General features: G+C 43.5%; 1 long non-coding RNA gene across 3 annotated transcripts; it reads left to right on the top strand.

Annotated features, from left to right (window-relative positions):
- LOC108637384 lies at positions 1 to 27324 on the top strand. Of its 3 annotated transcripts, XR_001919002.1 has the most exons (4): positions 1 to 250; positions 10240 to 10412; positions 25606 to 25813; positions 26768 to 26872. It is a non-coding gene; the product is annotated as an uncharacterized LOC108637384 (long non-coding RNA). The 3 variants fall into 3 exon arrangements; XR_001919001.1 differs by lacking the exons at positions 1 to 250; positions 26768 to 26872 and adding an exon at positions 27312 to 27324 and having other exon boundaries at positions 10082 to 10412; XR_001919000.1 differs by lacking the exon at positions 1 to 250 and having other exon boundaries at positions 10082 to 10412.

The following is a 27324-nucleotide window of genomic DNA, read 5'->3' as shown; positions in this document are numbered from 1 at the left end:
CATTCACAGGAGGCACTGGTCCAGCCATGCGGCACCTATGGACAGGCACTGCTGTGCTTGGTGTCAGCTGCAGCCGTCCCAGGGCCTTTGAATGACAGCCAAAGGTGTCTCCTCACCACCGGCAGAGCAATCATTCTCCAGACGTCAGGCAGACATTTTCACAGCTCTCCCCACACTAGAGATTTCTAGTTCTCCTGAAGACCCAGGGTAAGAGATTGTGCTGTCACTGGACAGAACAAGATAGAAACAGGTATTTTTCTATATTTTCTATATAGAAAATATTTTTCGATTCTATATTTCTATAATTGCTGTGCCCTCGTGTGTGTGTTTGTGTGTGTGCCTGTGCATGTGTGTGTGTGAGTGGGCACAAATGTGTACATATATGTGTACATGTCAATCCATGACTTCTCATATGGAGCTGAAAGAAACAAAGGCCTTAGCTGTGCAGACCTTTTCCACATTCTGTGTTCTGATTGGCTAACTTCTTGGTTAGTTGATTACTTGATCACAAATTTACAGTCTGTTACTCCCAGTTCCTTATATTCCAGATAGAGAACAAAAACCACAAAAAGTACCTAGATGTGTTGTACAAACACTTGGAAATATTCAGATAATTTGCCATAATTTCCTTCTATGTATAAATATTGAGCATTTGAAAAATAAAATCTAAATCTAGACCTTTGCAGCTTAGAATTCACAAATAAATAGGAAGCTTTGCTTTGGGAAGGACTGTGTCACAATTTGCCTGAGTTTTTCATGGTACTTAGCATACCACTGCGATGGCCACGGGACTGGCATTCCATTGACACCTGTTTCTTAAATGACCAGAAGAATGATGTAAAATTAAAGATACCAAATTTTTTTAAAAAATGACAAATTGACAGCTGGGGTCAGATCTTTCCAAAAGAGTGGAGGGATTTTCTTTCTCTCTGTTGATTCCCACAGCACCTGGGGGGTGGCTATGATGGAGTTGCGAGCGTGTTCCAGGCTCATGAAGGGGGTTGTGACCTCACACCTTGTGCCCTACAGAGGATGTTAGTTTTTATAACACTTCTCTGTGATCCTGGGAGATAAGGAAAAGCATTTGATGGGGAGTTCACTTCCTAACTGTGTGACCCAAGGAAATTAAATTGGGGATAATCAAGTTGGTATTCACATCCCATTGCTGTTGTGAGGATGAAATCCAGCAAGGCCATGCAGAAAGCAGCATGCAAACTGGAGAGGGCTTTCCAGGGGTGGTGGTCATTGCTGAGAGTTCTTGAGCAAATCCATCTACTTGAGGGATGTAAACTCCCTGGGCATCCGAGGGAGATGCCCAAAGCCACACAAGCATATGATATCAGTTCCTGTGATGCAGTCGACTGGTGACAGCTGCGAAGATGTGAATTTAGGAGGTGCCTCCATGTGTAACAGACGTCCTCATCCAGATATGAATTCTAGTTCATGAAATCAGAACAAGTAAACACTGTGCTTTCCTTCACCCACAACCTGACGTCAGGAGATCGGCTTTTCTGCGTGCAGCCAAGTGGATCCAAGTTGGTTCAGTTACAATAAGACAAAGATCGTGAGCATGGTACAGAAGTGACTAGAGTGAGAGGAATAGCAGGCTGGTACCACACTCTGATTTGTAGGCAAGGAGAAGTGGGTCATGATTTCCTCACCCAGAGATCAGTCTAAAACCAAATGAAAGTGTTAGTCACTGAACCATGTCTGACTCTGCGACCCCAGGGACTGTAGCCCACCAGGCTCCTTTGTCCATGGGATTTCCTAGGCAAGAATACTGGAGTGGATTGCCATGCCCTCCTCCAGGGAATCTTCCCCACCCAGGGATCAAACCTGGGTCTCCCGCATTGCAGGCAGATTCTTTACCATCTGAGCTACCAGGGAAGCCTCTGATGAATCCTTCAGTGGCCACAGCACTGGAGATCCATGACCCCTGCTGACCATCCTCATTTGGACTCCCCATAGGATAGCTTTTCTGCAGCATGTCTTCCTGTCTTAGGACTCCGGGTCCTCTATTTATATACCAGGTACTGTGTGATGATCACTCTTCATCTGCTTCGATACCTATCCACTCTTTCTACTTTACATTATGACTTTGGCCAACACCACAGTCTGCGTCTACCCTTTTGGGAAGGCCTTTTGTAACCAGGAACCTTTATCCAGTTCCTGGTTCCAGGAAACCTGGAAAAGATGAAGCCCTGCTTAGCGTGGGATTGAGAAGTGGCTGAGCCTCTGCCCAGCAGGAAGGGAGCAACAGAGAGCACAGGGCAGTGCCTGAGCTCCCATCAGTTCTCTTGGAGGGGCCACCTTGTTTCATCCCAAAGAGAACCTCCAGACCAGAAACATATTCCAAAGCTCCAGGTAATTGTCTCTTTTCACACTCTCTGGCTGCCTGGAATCACACATGACTCTTCTGCACTCTGATACAGATAAGTAACTGCTAAAGTTTGACCTATTATTTTCACTGTTCTAAATGCACCAGTGTTGAGACTCTGTTCTTCCTGCTTAGAAAAAAAACAAATAAACAATCTTAGAAAAGTAACCCAGAGAGGACATGATGGCTAAAATGAAGACAGAGTAGAAAGCATTAAGTCAGAAATAATTTCTACCACTTTGAAGTCTAAGACGATATTTTTGAAAGACGAAATATAGAACAAACGTGTGCAAGTGTAGATCCTGTAACATGCAATATCTAATTTGCACCAATATATTGTGGGGGGAAAAAAACTCAACAAATGGAAATTTCTCCCAAAGTCTGGCAAAAAGCCACTCCTCTGCTCTGATTTGGAAAAGAAGATTGTAAACAATGTGGCGGTGTCTGGTTTTACATTACAGATGATTTGCAGATATCCAAGTTTGATTATAGTTTAGCTTTTGAGATTTTTATCACAGGAACATATTTCAAAGAGCCCTAGCATGCAGAAGATGGGGGAGAAGCTTGTAAAAACAAACTCTTGGGCTTCTTTAAACCTAAGAAAAGGAAAATAAAAACAGTGAACAAGTTGAGAAACTCCCCCACCGGTTTATTTCTCTGGGTTTTGCTCTGTGCTGCAAGCTCTTCATGTCCTGACAACAGAAGTTTCGCTTATTACAGTGAATGTGGATCATGGAACCAACATGAGTGGAAGGAAGATTCAAGTCAGCCCCCACCTCCCGATGCACTGGAAAGGGTGGATCCAGCTCGCTCGATGGCAAAAGAGAAATGACAGAGGCAAAAGCCCACATTCCTCTAACAGAGTGAGACCTGTCACTTGGAGCTGGACACAGAGCCCAGAGCAAAGCACACTCCCCGACACTGTGTACTGCAGAAAGGACAGGGCACTTCAGAAACAGCCTGGAGGAAGGACAGCTCCGGAAATGCAGTGCTGTGTGAAAAGGGGGATGCGGTAGGGGACGCAAATCCACTGAACTTTCCAGAACATCCGGGGCAGGGCAAGTGCGGTCCGCAGCATCCATGCCAGGAACCTCAGGTGCTGGCTTTCTAGCACCAGTGGGGTCAGAATGTCTCTTGCATCTTCCCTCAGGTGGTCTTAACCTCACCCATTAATGCACACACGCAGCGGACCCATAGTGCTGCCTTGTATGGGCTAATCATCTTGAATAGGAGAAGCAATATGACTGAAGCTGTGGGGTGGGAGTGGAGTTGGGGGAGTAGGCAAGTGGCAAGACCAGCTCTCCTGCGGCTGAGGGCCCTTCCAGGATGCCTGGCCACCCACACAAGCCAATGTTGACCTTCTCCCTACCTCTCCTTATGGCATCTTCCTGCTCCTCCCTTCCCTGGAGATACGCAAACTTTGCCAAGACACCCACAAATACCATGAGGCAAACGGAATGCAGAACCCTGGGCTCCAGTAAGAAGATGCTGTCTGCTGGAGGCTCCCATCTGGTGTCCGTGAAATTACAAGGCAGGGGAGACTGCCCTGGCTGGGAGGAGCCCTGTGAGAAGTGTGGAACTCAGGAGCCAATTCTTGGAAATTAAAGCTTAACATGGTCTGGTGCATGGCGCAGAAACCTCCACAGAGATGGGCGACCCAGAATCTCCACCTAGCTGCCCCCATCTCTTGTAGCCAGCAAATCTAGCAAGTGAAATCACCTCTCTGAGCCTCAGTTTTCTCACCTGCCGAATGGGCATATTGACCCCAATCCTAGAGATGTATACGAGACTGTGTGTGTGTGTGGAATTGTAGGATGACAAGCTGTTCTGTAGGTACTGGAAGCTGATAGACTTGGGACACCAAAAGGCTGAATGTACACTAAAGTCCCCACGGGGATTCCGCATGCTCATAGCCTCAAACTGGGGCCGGGTGTGTGTTTGAGGTGGGGTGGAGTTTGGTTCAGCTATTGCCAGAGGGAGGCTTCACCACGTGGGACAGCACCCCCCCACCCCCACCCCCTCCGACACCCACACAGTGCCAGAGCCGGGTCCCCCAGTAAACTGTCCGCACCCACATCCTGTCAGGATTTTGAGGGAAAACGCCTCCATTTTCTGTAACACCAGCCTGAACCAACGCACACGTCACACTGCACCAGGTTCTGGGGGCTCGCGCTTCCTTTCCCGAGTTTGGTCCCCCCATGAGTCAGAGGGAGCCGGATCAGCGGGAGCTTAGTGGTTTTACTGGAGGGGAACCTACAGGAAATCATTTAAGAAGATAATAAGGGGGATTTTTCCTGTCTAGAGATGAGGCCCCTGGGTCTTTGCAGATGGTGCTCTTTTCTCAGATTCAGAAATAACTGCAGAGAAGAGCCTCAGCTGGTTCCTAAGTCAGTACAACTGGGTCAGTACACAGACCCTCCCGGGACAGGACCGAGCTTTCATGCCTTGAGCTTTGCCAAAGGCTCAAGTCTTCACAGATCCGTGGGACTCCCCTCCCAGCACCCAGAGTCCTGGCAGGCTGGGCTCTTCCTGAGCCTCTCGTGGCTCGCCCAGCCTCTCTTCCCTGTTAGATTTGCCTGATTACTTGAAATGTGATTATCTCTGGAACTGAAATTATAAATGGATTTTCATTCTCTGCTGTCTCAGTTGGTAAAGAATCTGCCTGCAATGCAGGAGACCTGGGTTCAATCCCTGGGTCAGGAAGATCCCCACTCCAGTGTTCTTGCCTGGAGAATCCCATGGACAGAGGAGCCTGGCAGATTACTGTCCATGGGGTCACAAAGAGTCAGACACGACTGAGTAGCTAACACTTTCCTCTGAGGTAGAAGGTAATTACTTTGGGTGGTGCCCCTACTGCGGTTATGTAATTTCTCTTTTAATAAATGTTGTGACACCTAACGTTGACTAGCGTTGAACCTGAGTAATGAAAGATAAGGTATTTTGCCCTTTTCTGTATTTTGTTATTCCTATCATTCCTCCTATTAAGGTTCATTGTATGTCCGAGAAGAGCAAATATTTTCACTATCTGAAAAAAATGTCTGAATTTTTATACTTGTTAGCATCTTTGTTTTGGTCATAAAGGGTCCAGAAATAAATCGAACCACAAGAGTTGGGTTGATGGCTCAGGAGCCTTCATTTCTTAAGATGCCCCTGAGCATCTCTTCCCAGAGCATCACCCTTCTCCTAACTGGACCATAGGCCCAGTTTCTGATTTGCAAGCTTACTCATCACAACACATCCAGTGAAATGGATTCACTCATCAAACATCTACTGAGTGTCTGTGCCACTGCATGCTGCAGAGACAGAAACAAGCAAGTCCAGGTCTAAAAAACAAAAATTATTGACTAGTCTTGAAATTTTGCCTTCAGAGACATCTGCTCAGGAATTTGTATGTGGAAAAGAAGAAGCAATGGGTGGATAACCAAGCAAAAAGGATACAGAATGAGGACCCATGGAGGAAATCTAGTCCCTCTCTCTGTATCATAGACCCCAAGCCCAGTGACATCACGTGAATGATGGATTCATGAATGAACCCCAGGAACAGAGCCCCAGAAATGGAGCTGTCCCTAAGAGTCATCTAGCTCTAGCTGAATGCTGTGAGTTTTCTAAATGAAGGGGATCTGGCTTACAGAGATTGCAGCCTACCCAAGTACGACCACAGTCACGGAAAAAGGGAAGGTGAAGGGCGGAGTCTGCATCCCCAGGCCTTGAGCGAAGGGTCCCCACTCCCAGCAGGTCTGCTCTCAGAGGAGGCCCTGCCTGGGTTAGAACCCTGCTCCCCAGCCCCATCTGTGCAGTGCAGTCAGGACTGGCTTTGGAGCTGGAAGGGCAGCTTTCATCACTTCCACGACGAGGAGGAGGGAAGCATAATCACACTGGTTGGCCGGGAAGAGAAGCCATTCCCCGCCCCCCGCCCCCCCCCCCCCCCCCCCGCCTCGTGGCGGGAAGTGGAGGGCGGGTGTTCTCACGAGTCCGGTTTCCTGTTCCCTGGCCGTCACCCGATCTCGGATCAGTGTCCAGTAAACAGAAAAGAGCCTGCTTTATGCCATCACAGATTAAGTGACACCAGCTAAGGGCTCCATCTTTCACTCTTTCTTTGAAATGAATCCTCGCTCCCATCGCTGCTTTGTGTCCCACGGGAGGAATGCGGTGGTGGTTGGCAGGGGGGCCAGGGACCGAGCTTTTTCACATCTAGACACTGAGAAGCGGCAGTGCTTTGGTTGCCAGGGGTTGGGAGGACTGGAAAAACTAAAGCCATGCTTAATTTCAGGGCATTTTCATCTTAATCGTCATTTTAAGTGGAATGAGCAGATGACACCACCCTTATGGCAGAAAGTGAAGAGGAACTAAAGAGTCTCTTGATGAAAGTGAAAGAGGAGAGTGAAAAAGTTGGCTTAAAGCTCAACATTCAGAAAACGAAGATCATGGCATCTGGGCCCATCACTTCATGGGAAATAGATGGGGAAACAGTGGAAACAGTGTCAGACTTTTTTGGGGGGGACTCCAAAATCACTGCAGATGGTGACTGCAGCCATGAAATTAAAAGACGCTTACTCCTTGAAAGAAAAGTTATGACCAACCTAGATAGCATATTGAAAAGCAGAGACATTACTTTGCCAACAAAGGTCTGTCTAGTCAAGGCTATGGTTTTTCCAGTGGTCATGTATGGATGTGAGAGTGGGACTGTGAAGAAAGCTGAGCGCCAAAGAATTGATGCTTTTGAACTGTGGTGTTGGAGAAGACTCTTGAGAGTCCCTTGGACTGCAAGGAAATCCAACCAGTTCATTCTGAAGGAGATCAGCCCTGGGATTTCTTTGGAGGGAATGGTGCTGAAGCTGAAACTCCAGTACTTTGGCCACCTCATGCGAAGAGTTGATTCATTGGAAAAGACTCTGATACTGGGAGGGATTGGGGGCAGGAGGAGAAGGGGACGACAGAAGATGAGATGGCTGGATGGCATCACTGACTCGATGTACGTGAGTCTGAGTGAACTCTAGGAGTTAGTGGCGGACAGGGAGGCCTGGCGTGCTGTGATTCATGGGATCACAAAGAGTTGGACATGACTGAGCGATTGAACTGAACTGAACTGAACATCCCAGAGGGAGGTAGCATCCTCCGGAGTGAGTGGTCCCAGCGAGATGAGACACAGGATGTGGGCAGAACCCTCTCCAGCAAAGGGAGGGGATGTCATTTGCTGTATTTCACATCCTGAGGCCATGCCCTCCAGTCACGGCTTGCCTTCAGCATCCCTGATTTCTAAAACAGCCGATCTAGGTAGTTGTTAAGACCACAACGTTAATTTTTCTAGTTTGGGAATAGAAGATGAGAAGCCCACGACAGCTGCTTTTCAGTGCTGTGGAGAGACAGCAGGAAGCCCTGGGAGGAAGCCTAGAACCTTCGAGCTTGGCATGGCTCTGAGCCCTGCTCACTGGATGGAGCATGGGGAAGCAATTTTTATTTGTGTTTGCAACTAGAGCCTCAGTTACTGAACCTGATAATGATACACTGAACCCATCTATACAGAAATAATTTCCAATTAATGCACTGCTTCACCTCATGTGAAACTTCAGTTTGCTCACAGTTTTCCCAGTTATCAAGATAAGGTACAGAAAGCCTTACCATAGGAAGACAGGCCAGGTGTAAAGATGGGCAAGGATAATACACAGGGGGTTTCCCAAATGATGCTAGTAGTAAAGAACTCACTTGCCAATGCAGGAGACATAAGAGACGCTGGTTTGATCTCTGGGTCAGGAAGATCCTCTGGAAGCCGGCATGGCAACCCACTCCAGTATTCTTGTCTGGAGAATCCCATGGACAGAGGAATCTGATGGGCTACTGTCCATTGGATCACAAAGAATCAGACATGACTGAAGCTACTGAGCATAGCCCAATGCACAGGAGGTACCAGCTCTTCCTAGCCTCTTAAGGCTGCTGCCCTTTACAATGATACAGTGAGTGCACTTTAAAGAAATTAGGCTTCATTGATAGAAAATGGGGCATAGGACAGACTCTATATCTCTTAAAGGTAAAATCATAGCTTTAGGACAGGATTTTGTTTCTATGAGGCAAGTTTTTGTAAGGCAAATTGGATCTAAGAGGTCAACTCATTGTGGACCATTTTTGCTCCATGGGACTTACAAACATACCATCAGCTCCTGGAGTGGTCCTGATGGGGAAGTGGTCGGTGTAGAGCGGGTGGACCAGCAGACACAGCAACAGCCCCATAGGCCTTGTTTTCCTTTGTTTTCTGCCAGTGGTTGTCAAAGCTATTGTGACTTACTTTTCTGGCTCTGAAACTCTGACTCTTATCTATGTGCCTGCATGCTAAGTCACTTCAGTCATGTCTGACTCTTTGCAACACCAAGGCCTATAGTCTGCCAGGCTCCTCTGTCTGTGGGATTCTCCAAGCAAGAATACTGGAATGGGTTGCCATTTCTTTCTCCAGGGGTTCTATCCAACCCAGGGATTGAATCAGCATCTCTTATATCTCCTGCATTGGCAGGCAGGTTCTTTACCACTAGCACCACCTGGGAAGTCCATGCAATTCGGAGTCTGTTTAGTATTTGATTTTCTTTTTCTCACTCTAGCTTTGATAAGCCTGGTGATTGTTTTTAGGGTGCAAAGACAGAATAAGTTCACAAAGATATCTGTGTACATTTCCTACAGTAGTCTTTAGCTGGCAGCCTGAACCTCTAGCTCTCAGCCACACACCACCAACTTCTCATTGAGATGATCCATGTTACATGTTATAAAAAAAATAATGATGTGAAGTACTTTGGGAATACAGACATTTCATGGGAAGAGTAGTTGGCTCAGGGTATGATAATTTGGAAAGCTTTTGATAAACTAAAGTCACATCAAAGACTAGAGGGTAAAGGAGCTGGAAATCAATTCAGAAGAGCAGGGACATGTGAGGGTACCCAGGGGCCAAAGGTCTGTCTACGATACATTCTTTAAGACCTAACCTGTGTTTCTGCAAGATGAGGGGCCACAAGTCCGATGTGACAGGGACTCAGATTTCTTTTATTTAAAACTGGGGTATAGTTGCTTTACAATGTTGTGTTGGTTTCTGTTGAGAATTGTTCACAAGAAGGGGCTGCGTTGTAAAGGAGTGGTCTTCTCATCAGTGAGAAATTTCAAACAAAAACTCGATGACATCCTGTCATAGGGTTAGAAAAGTACTTCTCTTGTGTCAATAAAAAAAAAAATGTCACTTGCCATACCAGTAACCAAAGGGTGCTGCAGCTATCAAGCCATCACATTTTAGCTACGCCAGCAGTGCACTCCAGGGAGATTCAGGATGGAGGGAACAGGATACTGGCCCTAGATCACTATTGTACACATCAAGGGAATGACTGCAGTGAGTCCAGGCCCTTGTGTCTTCCCTCACGTAGAAAAGTGCTAAATTCATTCACTTGAGATGTCTGGGCTATAAATTTTTTTAAATTAACATTAGTCTTTTGATGTTCTGGGTTTTCCTGATGGCTCAATGTTTTAAAGAATCTGCCTGCTATGCAGGAGCCACAGGAGATGCAGGTTCAATCCCTGGATTGGGAAGATTCCCTGGAGGAGGACATGATGACCCACTCCAGTGTTCTTGCCTGGAGAATCCCAAAGACAGAGGAGCCTGGAGGGCTACAGTCTATAGGGCCTGATCTTTTTTCAGTGTTGACTGAAAAAAAAAAAAAAAAGCAAAGCCTAAAAGTTGAGAATTCTGTTTTATTTGGCAGATAACACTGAGGACTTAATCCAGGGACACAGCCTCTCAGGGAACTCTGTGGGACTGCTCCAAAGAGGCAAGGGAGAGGCCAAGATATAAAGGAGATTTTGCAGCAAGGATCAGATTGTGCATTTCTTTTCAGTCAATACCCATGATGCTCAGATGTGACATTCTCCACTAGCATCTCAAGAGTGCCAGGGAGCACATGGGCAAGCAGCAGGGAGCGATGACGACTGTGATGGACCACACACTGCCACTGTCTCAGACACGGAGCCCGTCACCAACTTGCTCCTCCTCCAAGATCAGTTCCTCCAGGTTGGTTTCTACATTTTTCTGATCACATCTTTATATTCACTTCAGCTTATCAAATCTCTCCCCTGGAAGAGCCAGAAATGTTTTTCTCCAACTGGACACTGATACCAAGCAGGACCCTGTAGGGTTCCTGGGCACAAAGATGTTCTGTGTCCTCCGTTCCTTTGCTTACACGAAAATAGGCTTCGTTTAGCTTCCGTGACCTTCCCTGAGATCCAAGAGGCAGATTCAAGTCATTGTTAATTAGGGAAGAGAGGGGATGCAAGACCAGGAAGAAACAGTCAAGAGAAACCATAGTGCAGCCTCGGGACAAAGATCTGCTTCTCCATCAATAGATACACACAACACTATCTTTGAGCAATTTTTCAGGTACTGAAACCCCCTCCAGGTGGGAGAAGGTAGCCATATGTTGCTCACAAGCATGTAGACCCCAGACCACTTGGAACTGAAGGGTGATGATACTGAGTCCCTCTTACCTCACCACCGGCCCACTGTGGCCCCCTTTGCTAGGCAAAGCAATAAACCTGCTCTTTTCTACTTGACCCCAAATAATCCCACCAGGAACAGACCCCTCCAGGGGCCACTGATAAAGCCATGAGTTTAGGAAAACTCCCTGAGCGCAGGATCCTATCTCATTCCTCTGGGCCCTCGTTCACTGGGTGTGGAGCCCGGGTGTGGGGACCACTGGAGACCTGCCTGGCCCACCTGGCGGCATGGAGGGAAGCCTGCGGTGTGTCTGGAGAGAGACTTCGACAAGTTTATTTGAGAAACTCTAACCACAGAAGGGCAGATGCTTGGCCCCTCAGGTTTCTCATCCATTTGAGCTCCAGGGACTTCTAATCCACATGTTGCCTACTAATTTACCCTTCATTCATCAGAATATTATTTTGTAAGAGCTTTTTGATGTCTGAGAAGCTAAATGAATCTCTTAAGCCCTTTCCCGCTTTGTACCACGAAACTGTGTGCTCCCAGCAGTTGGGGAACAGGAGCCAGAAAAGCTGGGGGCTATGCTTGCAGCCCTTGCAGGGAAGAGCACAGCCTTGCCAACAGTCCCCACCCAGCCTGCAGGCCAGTGCAATTATACCTTGTGGCAAGAAGGCACACCTCCTTTCTAGACATTTTTCTATGAGTCCTGCCTCTAGGGAGGGTCCCACTCACTGGAAATTCAGTATATCATCCCATTCATCCACTCCCTCCCTGACCAATTGTTTAATGAACACTGCTTAATGGCAGTGGACATTGGGCTAGTGTTGGACATCCAAATATGCGCAATGCTCAGTTCTTTCCTTGAAGAACTTACAGCCTATTGGGGAGGGGGATAATTAGGGTGTTTGGGGTGGACACTGTTATATTAAAAATGGATAACCAACAAGGACCTACTGTACAACACAGGGAACTCTGCTCAATGTCATGTGGCAGCCTGGATGGGAGGGGAGTTTGGGGGAGAATGGATACATGTATATATGGCTGAGTCCCTTGGCTGTTCACCTGACACTATCACAACACTGTTATTTGGCTATACTCCAGTATAAAATAAAATTTAAAAAGTTTTTCTTAATTTACAATAAATATTATGAAACAATAAAAAAATAATCCAAGAGCTAGTTTTGTGAAAATACCAAACCCTAATGAATTTAATTATAACTTTTTAATATTGAAATTTAAAAAAAAGAACTCACATCCTAGTGGAGAAGAGGGTTGAATAGACCGTTCCAGAAAGAGCAGTGAGTTCAATACCAATGGGATGCAGGGTATCATAGAATTAAGAAGGAGCACCCACCCCAGACAGGGATGAAAAAGATGAGTCAGGAAAGGCTTTTAAGGCTCTGTTCTTTGCCTACAGAATATTGTGACCAGTCTTCCATAGTTACTGATGCCAAATTTTGAATTATGGAAGGATCATGGCATCCCACCATTTAAACACACAAAATGTTACTGACTCTTCAGAAGATCTAGAAGAACCCTGTTTTCCATCTCAAAGGAGAGTCATATGATTTATTTGTGATATTTGAGGAAAAGCAGAAGGCAGAACTTTCTTCCTTCTAAAAATTGAAAGGAAAACCACCTTTCAAAGCATGATAAATTCCTGTATTAACTTTCTTTTCAAAAGAAGAATAACATTTTCTTATGTACTAGTGTGCTGATGTGTTCTTTGTGGTTGAAGTTAAACTTTGAATTAGCTTTGCAAATTCACTTTAAAGTTTAGTTTCAAGCTTATTTGAATGCTTTATCCCTCAGAATTCAATATCACTGAAATGTATATCATGTATAACTCAGAATTGAATATCACTAAATATATTGATATATCTTTTTGTTAAAGTAGCATAGAAATAACTGTGATCAAAGAAAGAAATGAATAGCACGATGCTGTGTGGCCCTTAATGGGCTTTATAATCTCTCTGAGCCTCAATTTCCTCATTGTAAAATGGAGACAGTAAGAACACCTACTTGTGAAAGACTGCAGAAATGTCCGCAATTCTTTCATCAGGTAATGAAGTCTACTTCACAGTCTCTTTAATCCTATCTGAACCCATAACCTGCTTTGGACAATAAAATATGACAGAAGTGACAAGGTGCCAGTTCTAAGCCTGAGCCTTGAGAAGCACTGGCTGCTTTGCCTGTCTCTCAGAACTCTGCCCCACCACCTCGTGAACAAGCCCAGTTAGTCTGCTCAGGAGTGAGAGAGAACATGGAGCAGAGACAAGAATCCCCTTAGAGGCTCTCTGAGACCAGTCAGCCCCACATGAAACAGCATCTGACCACAGACACAAGAATAAGCCCAGTCAAGACCATCCACTGAGCCCAGCTAAAATGATTGCACACCAGAATCATGAGCTAAAAAAAAATAGCATTGTTTACACCACTGCATTTTGAAGTGGTTTGTTATGTTGCTGCTGCTGCTGCTGCTGCTGCTAAGTTGCTTCAGTTGTGTCCCACTCTGTGCAACCCCATAGACGGCAGCCCGCCAGGCTCCGCCGCCCCTGGGTTTCTCCAGGCAAGAACACTGCAGTGGGTTGCCATTTCCTTCTCCAATGCATGAAAGTGAAAAGTGAAAGTGAAGTTGCTCAGTCGTGTCCGATTCTTGGCGACCCCATGGGCTGCAGCCTACCAGGCTCCTCCATCCATGGGATTTTCCAGGCAAGAGTACTGGAGTGGGGTGCCATTGCCTTCTCCAGGTTTGTTATGCAGTAAGCACTAATTGAGATGCAATATCATATAGGCTTATTGAGAAGTTTAAAAGATTGGCATTTGTAAGATATTTATAACTATTCCAAGTTCTATGTAAATTTTAAATAACTGCTTGTTTTCATAATCATTATTAAGATATTAGGATATCCTTACAGTTCCATGATACATTTGGAAAGGAAAAAAAAACAAGAGTCTTGAATATCGGCTTTAGAAGGATGTTTTGACTTGTTCACATCCAACAATGGTCAGTAAATTAGTAGATTTACCTATAACAATATTTTTGTTGCAATACTAATGATTCCCGGCATGACTGAGATCTTTTGGCACACGAACAAGTATTTTTGCTGAGTGACAAGGCTTTAATCTTACAAATACTTACTCTTTTGCCAGGGAAATTATACTTGTTTGAACTTTTTAAAAACAAGCATAATTTTGATTTGCTTAGACCTCCCTGGTTACAAGTGCATTCTGTTGAGACCAGACATGTCATAAGCAAAATCTACTCATTTCACTGTGTGTGCTGGAAATCAGCTGAGTCACCCAGAGTGACGTTAAATGTAATTTCAGAATTGAAAAGAGTTCTTGTTCTTTCCTGTGGTAACAAGTACTTAATATATATTTATAGTTTAGTATAATTAGTCATAACGTTACATTATTACAATTACTGTTTTTATGGACATAACTTTCCTACAACTTATTCAAAGTGATTCTATATGATTACCTCTGTAACAGAAAATCTAGAGAATTGCAAATCAGCTCAAGAAATGGCACATTTAGGACTGCTTTTTTCATACATTCCAGAGACTAGAGACATCCTCTCTGCTTATCTTTAGAAAGTATAGAAGATTACCAAAGGCTGCTAGAAGACACCTTACTTGCAATCTTTTATTATAATTTTTCTCTATCATCACCTGTTATAAAGCAAACTTCACTTTATAAATAATAAAATCTTACAGTCGTCTCAAAATAATTGTATAAGCCATGTCATTGTTGTTTTAGTCCCCCAGCTATCTAGAGAGGTAGACCAGATATCTGTGGTTATCTCCATTTTGCACAGCAAGTGAATGAGCAAGAGAGAATTGGTACATTCAAGTCACCTGCCTAGTGAGTGGCATTAGTAGGGTCAAAACTAGAGTTTCCTGTTACCAGTGTGGGACTCCTTCAATAACATGTCATTAAATTCTTCATAGAGCCCCTGAATGATGAAAAGACAGACATGGCCAGAGAAGAGTCAGGCACATCTAATGTTGAATCCTGGCTTGTCCACGTGTTAGCTAGGTGACATTCAGACAAGTTATTAACCTTGTGGGTGCTTAGTCACTCAGTCATGTCTGACCCTTTGCAACCCCATGGACTGTAGCCTGCCAGGCTTCTCTGTCCATGGACATTCTCCAGGCAAGAATACTGGAGTGGATTGCCATGCCTTCCTCCAGGGCATCTTCCCAACCCAGGGACAGAACCCAGATCTCTCGCATTGCAGATGGATTCTTTACCATCTGAACCACCAGGGAAGCCCTTAACCTTGCTGAATCTCATTTTTTATATATAGAAGAGAGATGATATTATATACTTCATGACATTTTAGTGAATATTAAATTATGTAGTTAAAGTGCTTGGCACTGGAAATTTTTAATAAATGTTCATTGTTGTTACAATTTTGGTGTTATTATTGCTGTTATTAGCCTGGTAGTTAGATGAGCTAGCTCAGAATCCCACTTAAGATTTCATGGTCTGAGACTATTCTTAAAATTTATGTGGGGATGTCAGTTTCCCCCAATCTCCTGATTTGATGTGTAGTAAACTGTTTAATTCCACCCCAAAGTGAAATAGATAAAGATGGGAACTAATTCAGATCATGTTTACAATCTTTGGGGGTCGAATTGTGGGGAGTGTGTGTAATGGATGGATAGTGCCCACTCAGCTACTGCCACTTAATTACATGAAAGATTGCATTGTCAGTGAAGATACCATTGTGATAGAGGGAAAAGTGAAAGTGTTAGTCACTCAGTCATATCTGACTCTTCGTGACCCCACAGACTGTAGCCCCCCAAGCTCCTGTGTTCATGGGATTTCTCCAGGCAAGAATACTGCAGTAGGTTGCCAGTCTTTTCTCCAGGGTGTGTTGTCAAGCTTCATCGAGGTGTTTTCCTAGATCTATTCAAGAACTCTCTGCTCCAGACTGGAATTAGGCCATTTTCCCAGAAAGCAAAGACTACATGCAGTAGGTTTTTGCTTGAATAACCTTTCTGGTTCCTTTCTCACTATATGTGTATGTGCCATCCCAAACCTAGCCATTTTCATGCTACAATGTAGAATGAAATGCATTTGAGAACTACGGAGAGGAAAAATGACATCCAACTGACAATGTTCTTAAAACTTCCTAGACCTGGGCTATTTAGTTAGTTTGATTTTTGAATGATGCAGAAGAAACTTAGCTCATTAAGAGAGTGACTTGGAAAAGAACTCAACTGAAAGGTGAATCTCAAGACTTAAGCCAGAGGATTGCCAGTTGCTCCCCAGAGATAAATCCAATTTTGTGGGAAAATAATTCTGAACTACTTTGAAGATTTATGTTTTCTATAGTCTCTCAACCCAAAAGCTTAAACTCTACTACGCTAATAGCCTTATAACCTGAGGACCAGGTTGCCCTTCTCACTGTCAGTATTTTATCTCAGCTGTAAGAAGAGAACAATTCTGAGACTGTGTCATGATTTCTTGTAGGACTCAAACACTGGGAAGAGAGTGTATTTTGCTAAGTGATTTTATATTTGTGACTACTTTTTACCTTATCTGTGGTTGATAATGTTAAACTCCAAATGGACTGTGAGGATGAGCTAGAATAATGGTCTGTTTATGTTATGGCAGCTGCCTTCTTTGGTTGATCACTGGCACTTTCTTGTGTCAAATAACCCACAGATAATTTATGTAAACGGATAGATACATAAGAATGTGTCTCTATTGAAAATCTCATGGCAGCTACAAGCCATGACATGGAACTCTGGAGTTCATTTGGTTACAAAACTGCTGAAAATGAAAGTGGTTTTGACATCTTAGTGAAAAATTAAGGTTTCAGCTCTCTTCCCCAAAAGATACTCAGTAAAGTAGTAGGTTGTCTGAACCAGTACAGAAAAACCCTAGAAGAGATGAGAGCTTCATTCCCAAATAATCCTTCTAAAATGTCAAATGTAAGTGAGAGATTTTGCAGTTACAAATGTAATAACTGACCCAAACAAGTATGACCAGTGGAAGAAAGTTGTCTGGGAGGGGGTGGTTATGTGGTCTCAAATGCGATTCACAAACTATTAATTACTTACAGAGAAGAACAGTTATCAATACCTTCATAATGGAGAAATCTATTGGATAAAAAATCCAGATTAGTAAATATACTAATGGAACACATTTTGGGTACTTTCTGATGTGATCCACGAGAAAGATTCAGCATTGCCTGCATGGCATCTCCCCCCAAATACCTACACTGAATCTCACCAAGAAGAAACAATCAGCTATATCCAAATTCTACATCATTCCACATATCCAAATTCTGTAATATGCCACAAACCAACTGGCCTGGATTGTTCAAAATTGTCAAAGTCAAGAAAGAATTTTCTGGATTAAAGGAAAATAAAGAGAAATGACAACTAAATGGCATCTGTTGTCTTTGATTAGATCCTGGACCAAGAAAAGTTATAAAAGATAATTATAGATTGCATGGGTGCATGCTAAGTTGCTTCAGTCGTGTTCAACTCTTTGTGACCCCATGAACTGTAGCTCTCCAGGCTCCTCTGTCCATGGAATTCTCCAGGCAAGAATACTGGAGTGGTTTGCCACTCCCTTCTCCAGGGAATCTTCCTGACCCAGGGATCGAACCTGGCTGGTTTTCCCACATTGCAGGTAGATTCTTTACCATCTGAGCCACCAGGGAAGCCTGGGGAAGCCCTTGTGTATACATATATCTCAGCTTTTCTCGATTTCATTCCCATTTAGGTCATCGTAGAGCACTGAGTAGAGTTCCCTGAGCTCTATGGTAGGTTCTCATTAGTTACCTATTTTATAATAGTGTCTATGTGTCCATCCCAGTCTCCCAATTCATCCCACCCTCCTCTTCTGCCCTTGGTGTCTATACATTTTTCCTCTTTGTCTGTGTCTCCATTTCTCCTTAAAACATATTTTAAATCCATGTACCTTCCTACATTTTCACTGCCATCAGCCTAGTCTAAGTCACCATCATCTCTTTTCTAAATTTTTCTAGGGACTGTTTACTTGAGTTGCAAATTCAGAGCAGTTAATGGGTGTGACACCTGTGCAGATATATGGTGCTTCATGCTTTTAAAAGAGTCCTGTGGTTTGTTTAAAAATCTGCTATTGCTGTCTTGAAATTTTTAAGAATTTTTTAAAAAATTTCTTTTATATTGGAATATAGTCAGTTAACAATGTTGTAATAGTTTAAGGTGGACAGCAAAGAGATTCAGTCATACACTAAAATGCAGGTGAAGGAGGACAGCTCAGTTGACAGGGTCCCTGCAGAAAGGCCCAGGGGTTGGCAGCATTCTGGCTTCCAGATGAGATCAGAAGGCCAACAGCAGCCCACCCCATGGACAAAGATGACTGACATCTTCCTAACTTCATGTTGTTTCTTCAAGACACTCCAGATTTTGTTCATAAGACGAGGCTTCTGCAGCATCTTAATGTTTCACGCGTTGATTTTCCTCAGAGTATTACTTTATTTCATATGATGGCCCTGGAGCCAGACTGTGCTGGTTTTAATCCAGGTTGTTAATTTACTAGCTATGTGGATTTGGGCAGGTGACTTAATCTCTCATGATTTGCAGTATCCATATTTATAACAGGGGCATAAAAGGGATAACATCTCATGAAGTTATTTGGGGAATAAAAGAGAAAAAGAAAGGTAATCTTGGCACAATGCCTGGGGCAGAGTAAGACTCAATAAATATCTGCTATTACTAATATTAGTATGCATGCAGCTGAGAACTTGCCAATGAAAACTACAGTAATGAAAGTAAGCAACAAAAATGTATCAGGCCCCTACTATGCACTCAGAGTTGGTGCTGTTCGATGAGCTGTTCAACAGCTGGGGAGGGGGCAGGGACTTCTCTGGTGGTCCAGTGGTTAAGACTTCCCCTTCCAATGCAAGGGGTGCAGGTTTGATCCTTGGTTGGGGAGCTAAGATCCCACATGTGTTTTGGCCTGTGGCCAAAGAAACAAAAAAAAAGAAAACAGAGGCAATATTGTAACAAATTCAATAAAGACTTAAAAAAACAGTCCACATCAAAAAAAAACAAAAAAAACTCAGCAAAACAGTAACAGTAAAAGACCTTTTCCCCAATGGAGTTTACATCGTAATCCTCATTTACATGAGCCAGGATAATTCAAAGTAATTTACAGCTATTAACTTGTTTAATTCCTCAAGCTATCTCTGACTCTCTGAGGTCTCCTCTCAAACATGCTGCCCTGTGGCCTGACTTAATTTCTGGGGCTTTTGAAAAGTGAACAAGTCAACTTGGCATGTATAAGAAGGGGGGTAGTTTGTTTTGCTATATTTTGTTTTTGTCCTTCCAATTCTGTGAAAGTGTTTCATGACAAAAACATTTTCTGGTTGAGCCAGCAACTATAAAGATCTAATAGAAATAACTGATGAAGTGCACTCATCATTTTTAGGCAAAAGATATTCCCTGGAGTGGGCTAAGGGCTGAAGAGACTAATGGGAAAGTGAAACAAAAAAATGCAACCTCCCTTTCTTATAGTTTTTTTTAAGAAACTTGGTCCAGGATTTCTATGTGATCTCCCCATTCTTGCCAAAGTTACCACGACTCTGTTAACTGGAGAAGAAAAACCACTTGGCTTCTAAAGGAAGACACAACTCTGTACCATATCATCAAGTCTGAATTTGTCTCAGCTTTTGGCCACTGGGTCTCCACTCAGCTGCCTGGTCAGACCAGCCCTGTTGTGACCCACCATGAGTCCCGGGGGGTAGACGCTGTAACCTTGTTGACAGTCTGTCATCATTCCCTTCCTTGCAAAGCCAGACCTAAAGAAGCCTTTGCTGATATTCTTGACATGTTAAGGAAGGCTGCAATCCATGGGGTGGCAAAGAATCGGACACGACTTAACAACTGAACAGCAACAACAACAAATATATCTCTAGAAAACTCAAGACACCTTTTGAAATATATTTCTTTTCATTTTATAAACCTCTGAGTATTTCCAGGAAGATATCCATATGTTTCTGTTTTTGTGTCCACTTACTTCATCCTACTGTTTGGATAAGAAAAACTGGTGTTCTACAAGAAGTCTCATAATCTTTCTTTCCTTTTCATTGAGAGACAGGATGGCCACAGTCTTAACCAAGTCCAAGGCTGGCTGGATACTCAAAGCCACAGGCTTTTAACTTTGCAAATACTATTTGCTTCTTCCTAATCAAAAAGACCACGGTAAGGACCCACAGAAGGCAAAACAATTTTAATAGCAGAATGGACAAAACAGGAAGACCCAAGTAAATTAATGATCACACAATTTGTATTCTGTTGACAATGTTTTCTTGAGTACTTAAAATGTTCTTGTCGTCTAACTCCAAAATTCTACTTCTAGGAAACTGTCCTAAGGGAAAAGTCAGAGATATACAAACAGATTAAATTTATTAGAAACTAAATCGTTAATAATAAGTTATTGGTAAACTAAATTATAACATGTCTAAAACATGAAACACTATGGAGCCATTAATGAGTGTTAAGTGACATAGGAAAATGTTAGTAACATATTGAGTAACAAGGCAAATTACACAGAAGTAGCATGAGAGTTGCTCAAAAATTAATGGAAGAGAATAAAGTGGTGAATGCTTAGCTGTGTCTTTCATTGCCGTCTGTAGGGTCTTTGCACTAGAATGGAAGGGAATTTCCTTCCGTGTCCCAAGAGTTTGGATTCTACTGTCAAAAGACAGTTAACAAAAATTTCTTTTTAAAGCCCAAGGCCTTTGGAAGGGAAAGGATGAAAGTTGCAGCCTTGGAGAAGGAGGAACTGGAGTCCTCGGATCTGGGAAGGGAAAAAGGGTGGCGAGTTTTATGGGGAGCTGAGCTGGGTTTTATTCCAGCTCCCAGGAGGAGGAGCCTGGGTGACAGGGTGACTCCAGGGACCCTCAAGCATTTGTATCAAACGCTATGGCTTATCACTGTTTCTACTTCCCTCTCCTGGGTCACTCCCACTACGATACAAATGTGCTCTGGTATGTTTCAGTTCAAAACAACCGCCATTCTAAACACCTTATTTCTCCTTACCTGCATCCCTGTTGCTATACGTTTTCCCACAGTGGACCATCTCCACTGCCCCTGCTGTGCCCTCCCCCGTCCACAACCATCAGTGTCTGTTCCGTTACATTGGTCCAGAGGTGGGGACACTGCTCAACTTAGTCACCCATCACGCCCCCCGTCCCCTTCCTCAGGGCATGCCACCTCCCTGTCTTACTCAACCACCCTGACTGTCTAGAAACATCAACTCCCCTAAACTTCCAGGATACCCTGCCCTCCTGGTTTCTTATGTCTCACTGGTTAATCCTGCCCTTCCTCCTTAGATGACTGCTCCTTAACAAATTCTAAATGTGGATGAAAAAGAGCTCAGTCTGCCTCTCCTTTCTCTCTCTACCTTCTCTCCCTGGGTCATATCATTTATTTTTCAGAAATTTCAGTACCATTTTTATACAAGATCATCTTCTGCTGCTGCTACTGCTAAGTTGCTTCAGTCGTATCTGACTCTGTGCGACCCCATAGATGGTAGCCCACCAGGCTCCCCCGTCCCTGGGATTCTCCAGGCAAGAACACTGGAGTGGGTTGCCATTTCCTTCATACTTGTGTAAATCTAGACAGCCTGACTTTTGGATTCCTACCCCGTGCCAGGTAAAACATATGAAATGCACCCATAGTTCAAAGTAAATGTACTTTTTTTTTGAAGGGTTACATTTTTTAGTATAAAATATATGTAACATAAACTTTTCCATTTTAATCATTTTGAAGTGTACAGCTAATTTAGTGGCATTAATTACATTCAAATGTACAACCATCACCACTGTCCATTTTCAAAACTTTTATCATGCCAAGGAGAAATTCTGTGTCCATTAAGAAAAAAATTTCATTTTCCTCTCCTCTCAGTCCCAGTAACTTCTAATCTACTTTCTATTTGTGTGAATTTGAGTATATGTTCCAGATTAGATGTGCTTTCTTGCTATTAAAAAAGACAGAGTCTTTAAAATAATTTTACTTTTGAAAGTGGATAAAGCATTTAGTTCAAAACTGGCTCTTATTTTTCATATCCAGGAATTCCGATAGAGTGAGAAAATCTAATCTTCATATTATTTATAAATTCCTTCTCCAGGGACTCTTCCCAACCCAGGGATTGAACCTGGGTCTCCTACGCTGCAGGTCGATTCTTTACTGACTGATCTACAAGGGAAGCCCAATATATCTTTATTGTTTACTGCTGCTGCTACTGCTGCTAAGTCGCTTCAGTCGTGTCCAACTCTGTGCAATCCCATAGCCAGCAGCCCACCAGGCTCTGCCGTCCCTGGGATTTTCCAGGCCAAAGTACTGGTGTGGGATGCCATCACCTTCTCCGTTATTGTTTACTAAAACTTGGCAATTACTAAGCCTGATATAAACCTGCATTTTATAAACAGTGAATGCATTATTTATTAACTTTTTTTACTTTTATGTGTTGAAGTTTTTGAAAATAATTTTAGACTCACATAAAAGTATCAGACATTTGCTCCTTGGAAGAAAAGCTATGACCAACCTGAGTGAGAGAATGAAGTCACTGTATCATCCATGGGGTCAAAAAGAATTGGACACAACTGAGCGACTTTCACAGACCCTCAATGTGTGCATACGTGCTAAGTCACTTCAGTTGTGTCTGACTCTATATGACCCTATGGACTGTAGCCAGCCAGGCTCCTCTGTCCATGGGATTTTCCATGCAAGGATACTGGAGTGGGTTGCCATTTCCTACTCCAGGGGATTTTCCCCACCCAGGGATCGAACCCGTGTCTCCTGTGTCTCCTGCATTGCAAGCAGATTCTTTACCCTCTGAGCCATTGAGGAAGCCCTAGACAGCATATTAAAAGGCAGAGACATTACTTTACCAACAAAGGTCCATCTAGTCAAGGCTATGGTTTTTCCAGTGGTCATGTATGGATATGAGAGTTGGACTATAAAGAAAGCTGAGGGCCAAAGAATTGATGCTTTTGAACTGTGGTGTTGGAGGAGACTCTTGAGAGTCCCTTGGACTGCAAAAAGATCAAACCAGTTCATCCTAAAGGAAACCAGTCCTGAATATTCGTTGAAGGACTGATGCTGAAGTTGAAACTCTAATACTTTGGCCACCTGATTTGAAGAACTGACTCATTGGAAAACACGCTGATGCTGGGAAAGATTGAAGGCAGGAGGAGAAGGGGAAGACAGAGGATGAGATGGTTGGATGGCATCACCAACTCGATGGACATGAGTTTGAGCAAGCTCTGGGAGCTGGTGATGGACAGGGAGGCATGGTGTGCTGCAGTCCATGGGGTCACAAAGAGTCAGGCACAACTGAACTGAACTGAAAATTATCAGGATTAGTACAGAGAGTTCTCATGTACCCTTTCCCAGCTTCCCCCAAGGATGACATCTTACATGCCCACAGTTTGTTATCAATTATCAAATTTTTATTTGATTTCACCATTTTTTCACAGGTACCAGTTGTGTGTATGGGGTTCTATCAGATTTCATCAAATGTATATTAATAGATGTGTGTGAGCACCACCATAACTAGCACCACCATAGAACTCTTCATGAGAACGAAACTCCTTCAAGCCAACCCTTTATGGTCACACCCTCCCAATTGGCTGCTTAATCCCTGACCACCACTGACTCATCCTCTATCTCTCCACTTATGTCATTTTGAGACTGTCATATACACAGAATCATACCTTTAGAGACTGACATTTTTCACTTAGAGTCTATTTTCCCTGCCCATGTTTCAAATATCCTGTTCTCTGAGAAGGTGGGCTGCATGACCACCCAGAACTGGGGGATGGAGAATGAGTGTCTCAAAAGGACTGAAATAAGAATATTTTGGTGTCTCAGTGATCCAGTCTACTAACCTTCAAAAGCAGCTCATACCTTCCCTATCCTGTTGGATAATGACCCGTCATGAAATTTTTTTACAACATCTCGGCATCTCTAGGCTCTGTGGAAATATTCTCTGGACATAAACCCATCTCTCTGTCTGTTTCTCTCCCCCATGTCCGTATCTTCCTTTTTCAACTAAACCACCAACCTCTCTCAGCTGACTGCCCCCCACCAACAAGCCTCTGAACTCTTCTCTCTGTTTCTTTTCTCATTCTTCAGAAATCCACTCCCGGCAGCAGCTCATGGCCACATTGTCCCATGCCTAGTCAGCTCTGAAAATACCTCTTTAGATGGACTTTCTCTGCCAATCACCTCTCTCCCCAGCCCTGCCCCTCTCCCCCAAAAGTAGCTACCAAGTTGCTCTGTTTTATGTTGTTCATACACTTAAAAGAAATTCACGTATTTATGTTGTTGGTGTACAGTCATTTACTGTTTATTTGTTTATGTCCTCTTCCTCACTATAAAATCACCTTGATGAATGCAAGTTCCTCTGTCCCTAGCACCTGGGCACAGTCATGACCTCAGTAAATATTTACTGATTGAATGAAGGGCTACACAAACACTCAGTGTGATAAAAGGCTGCTCCCAAGGTGGAATAAGCAAGACAGCTGTCCTTGTTACACTCTACAACTGCTCCGAAAATGCAGCAGAACACGGAGAATGTCTACAGCATGTGGGGATAAACAGACCAGCAGGATATTGTGGACAGTTTTCGAATCCATCCACATACTGTGTTCACAACCCCAACACGTGGAAAATGCTGTTGCAGCTTACATGGTGATGGTGGTTAGGATGTTGGCTTTCACCTAAATTGCCTGGAAAATAAAGATCTCCCTCCTTGTCCTCTCGTTGTTGCCTGATTCGATTTCTTTCTATGTATAGTAGTCAGCCACTTGTAAACTCCTAAGCCACATGCCAGCAGGAAGCATGTGGCAAAAATAGGCAGGTTTCAAGCCAGTGCAGGGGAGGAACTGCTCTAAATCAGCTTGGTTCTGTGGGTTCACCCGAGGTTCAGAACACTAGTTGGCTCTAACAGCCCCATGGCAAGACCAGCCAGCTCTAGCTGGATTGAATATTTCCTGCCTCAGCAAGAAATTTCTGTACTAAATCTACTGATGGATGGGCTGGGGTAGGGGTGGGGGTTGATATCTGGCATTTGGGACCACAAGGCAAAACAAATGTTTTGTAGGGAAAAGAGATTTTCCTCAATAGAAAATTAAAGGCTTCTTTCTTCAAAGAAGAGAAGTGAGATGAGATTTTCTGCTTCTAATTGAAAAAAGGACTAACACTGAAACTGAAGCTCCAATACTTTGTCCACCTGATGCGAAGAACTGACTGACTGGAAAAGACCCTGATGCTGGGAAAGATTGAAGGCAGGAGGAGAAGGGGACGACCGAGGACGAGACTGTTGGATGGCATCACCGACTCGATGGACGTGAGTTTGAGCAAGCTCTGGGAATTAGTGATGGATAGGGAAGCCTGGCATGCTGCAGTCCATGGGGTCACAAACAGTCGAGCATGACTGAATGACTGAACTGAACTGAACTGGAAAAAAAAAAAAGTCTTCCACATAAAATATTTCTGCACCATCCCAATAAGATCAGGACTGGTCTTGAGGTGCAGGCTACAGGTGGTCTCATAAAAGATATATATCTCTGTTCCCACGGAGTCAAGCACAGGAGCAAACTAAAACATCAGAGGAAGCCAGTTAATCTCAGTAAGCATCATCTGGAGAACTGGGGTGTGGGGAAACGGTCACCAAGGCAGGGATAGCGGCACCCAGAATGTGAGTTACTCTTTCCTAATGTTGCATATTCATTCTGTCACTCATCAAATAGTGACCGTCTCTACCAAGAGAATGAAGAGCGCTGGACCAGATACCACAGGACATTCCTGATGCCTGAGACACAGTCCCTTTCTTCAAAATACTATCTAAGTGTAGGAAAGAGGAACATGCAGAGAACACATGGAGAAAAGCCACCAGAAAGTTCCAGGGAAGATGTTATGAAAGTCTGGGGAAGACAGAACTTATTTCACTTGGTTAAGGTAAGAAATGCCGGAAGGGGACAAGAAGTGAACAGAAAATTCTCTGTAAGAGGGGACACCTGCAAGGTAATTTGCCAGATGGGTGGGGGTTGACCAGGAGGGTATGAAGCCAAAGGGATTTCCTCACAGTGGAGGCATCCACACAGTCACCCACAGAACAGTATCTCCTTGAGAAGGCAGAAGGGGGCATAGAGAAAATTGGGTTAATCAGTTCTGAAAGGAGTAGAGAAGAAACTGTAGGAAAAGGTACATTTCCTTGATTCATGATCAGGAATGACACCAGGTTCGATTTGCATTATATAGACCAAGATTACATGCAAGGCCCCCAGAGTCTAACCCAGCAAAAATAGATAGGAGGGGGGCAAACCAATAAATGCCCAGAAGAGGTCTGAATTGACTCAAATTAAGTGTGGGCTCGTGTCAACTTTATTACTTCATCTCTTGGTGACTTTTTCTGAGCTACCTCACTGGCTTCTCCTGATTTATGAATGAGATCAATTATCATCTTTAGGAACATCCTAGAGGCTTTTGAGGTGGAAATTCATAGGTGGTAAAAGCACAGTTTTGGGAGTCAGTTTGTTTATATTTAAAAAAAATTTTTTGCCCTGGAGCATGTGGTATCTTAGTTCTCCAGCCAGGGATCAAACCCACACTTTCTGAATGGGAAATGGGGGTGTCATGACCACTGGACCTCCAGGGAAGTCCCAAGTTTGTTCATGTTTTAATGATAAGTCCTCTTATCATCCACTTAGTAAACTTGGACAAACAATTTAACCTTCCAAAAGTTCCCCCCTAAAAATGGGGATAATAAGAATATATATTTCATTGGCTCTGTTTAAAGGTTAAATAAGAATATTTGTATAAGACAATCCAATTTCAGCACCTAATGATGTAGTTCTGTTATGAATAAGCAAATAGCATCCCCTAATCCAGAAATTGATCTACATATTGCAGCAGACGAAAGCCATGTGATGAAGGCCATTAACTGACTCAAGAGCTCCAAGATAAGGATGCATTGCTTGTGTGACTTAGAATATAGAATAAACCAACATGAAGTACAGCCAGATCTCTGAAACTGAGTGTTTCTTTTCTTTTTTTTAACTTTTTATTTTGTATTGGGATATAGTTGATTAACAGTGTTGTGATAGTTTCAGATGAACAGCTTAGAGACTCAGCCATACGTTTACATGTATCCATTCTCCCCCAAACTCCCTTCCTATCCGGGCTGCCACATAACATTGAGCAGAGATCCCTGCGCTATATACCGTAGGTCCTTGCTGGTTATCTGTTTTAAATACAGCAGCGTGTACATGTCTATTCCCAGTTCCCTAACTATCCCATGCCCCGGTCCTTACCCCCAGCAACTGTAGGAGACTGAGTTTTTCGATTAAGTAAGGGTCCGGAGAGAAGACACTTAGAGAAGATGATTCAGTTGGAAATTTTTGAGTAGAATCCACCTCTCTCTCTCTCTGTCTCTTTTCATCAACATTCTGGAAAGCGACCATTGCCTG

This window comes from Capra hircus, chromosome 13 (genome assembly GCF_001704415.2).
Source record: "Capra hircus breed San Clemente chromosome 13, ASM170441v1, whole genome shotgun sequence".
In the NCBI taxonomy this organism is placed as follows: Eukaryota; Metazoa; Chordata; class Mammalia; order Artiodactyla; family Bovidae; genus Capra; species Capra hircus.
This window is presented reverse-complemented; position numbering and strand designations above follow the sequence as displayed.